Source organism: Numida meleagris, unplaced genomic scaffold, assembly GCF_002078875.1.
Source record: "Numida meleagris isolate 19003 breed g44 Domestic line unplaced genomic scaffold, NumMel1.0 unplaced_Scaffold403, whole genome shotgun sequence".
In the NCBI taxonomy this organism is placed as follows: Eukaryota; Metazoa; Chordata; class Aves; order Galliformes; family Numididae; genus Numida; species Numida meleagris.
Window position 1 is genome coordinate 24,656 of NW_018364623.1, and position 1,436 is coordinate 26,091.

At 50.0% G+C, this 1,436-nt stretch overlaps 1 long non-coding RNA gene and 1 pseudogene across 1 annotated transcript in view; both read left to right on the plus strand.

Annotated features, from left to right (window-relative positions):
• The window catches only part of LOC110391552, a 2,670-nt gene extending 1,653 nt beyond the window's left edge, over positions 1–1,017 (plus strand). Inside the window, exons 2-3 of the long non-coding RNA XR_002434101.1 lie at positions 306–514; positions 762–1,017. This is a non-coding gene — a long non-coding RNA (uncharacterized LOC110391552). The remainder of the gene's footprint in view (positions 1–305; positions 515–761) is intronic.
• LOC110391550 overlaps positions 1–1,436 on the plus strand; it is an 11,581-nt pseudogene that overhangs the window by 1,619 nt on the left and 8,526 nt on the right.

Below are 1,436 nucleotides of genomic sequence, written 5' to 3' on the forward strand. Positions count from 1 at the left end.
CTTGGAGCCCCCCCAGTCCCACAGTGAGCCCCAAACCCTGCCCGTGGGAACCCAGGGGACCCCCAGCCTCATATGGTTTGCCCTTACATTAAGCACATCCCCCAAATCCAGCCCAAGGGAAACTCTAAATCTGCATTGTGGATCCCCTGATCACCCTGGCCCCTCCAAACCCTAAACACCACTCAGACCCCATGGGCACTTTCACACAATGTAGTAGGAACCCCAAACAGCACTTATGGGGTTTCCCTCCTGGAGCACACTGGGGACCCCCATGGTGACACTCTGCATTCCTACTGTGTCTCCAGGTGCCACCCGGTGACAGCGAGGGTCGGACCTACATCGAGCTGCAAGCTGTGACCCACAGCATGCAGCCTCCAACCCTCCCTGCTGCCCCCCAGCCCTCTGTTATCTATGCCGAGGTGGCCACTGGGGGGCACCACTGATGCCTCCGATCTGTGTGCACAAACACGTGTGTGTTGGCTGCACACATGTACTTCAAGTGTGCACAGTGCAGGTGAGTTGGGTGTGCTCACCATCACGTGTGCACTGCATGCATGTATCTCTGCATGTGTTCAAATGTATTACATCTGTGGACAGTGTCACATATGCTCAATAGATGTACACATGTGTGTACTATGAGCTTATCTCTGTGCCTCCATGTGTGTATGTGTGATGTCATACATGTACACTGATCCATGTGCACAACACTGCACACGTGTGTCCTTACCGTGTGCCCTGTGTCTGCACATCTGTCCCCACAGCAAACACCAAGGACACACATGTGCTCCCCATGGCACGTCTTCATCGCTCCAACCCAAACCAGCACGCATCCCACAATGCTTTTGGGACAGGATTCTCATTTCTGGAGGGTTTTCCTCCCACACGTCTGGTGGAGAATTCCCTTTCTGAAGGATTTATCCTGCTTTTTGGGGGAGGATTCCTCTTTCTGCAAAGCTTTATCTTTCCGGTATTTCTGGAGAGTTTGATTCCTATTCCAAGAATTCCCAGTTCTGAAGGCTGTATTTATTAAAATTTTTTGGAAAAATTCTCATTTCTGGAAGTTTTTTTCCTACTTGTGATGGACGATTCCTGTTTCTGGATGATTTTGTCCTGTTCTTATGGTGGGAGATTCCCATTCTGGAATATTTGATCCTGCCTTTTGGGGCAAGATCCCCGTTTCTGCCAAGGTCTGTTCTGCTTTTCTGGGAAGATTCTTGCTTCTGGAGAGTTTTATTGTTATGGGGAGGAGCGCTCCTGGATCTGGAGGGTTTAATTCTCATCTGGAAGGGGGATTCCTGCTTCTGGAAGGTTTTATCCTGGATTTGGAGTGAACAATTCCCATTCTAGAATGCTTTCACCTGCCTTTTGCAAAGGGATTCCCATTTCAAGGGCATTTTGCCCTGGTTGTTGGGGCAAAGATTCCCATTTGTGGAAGG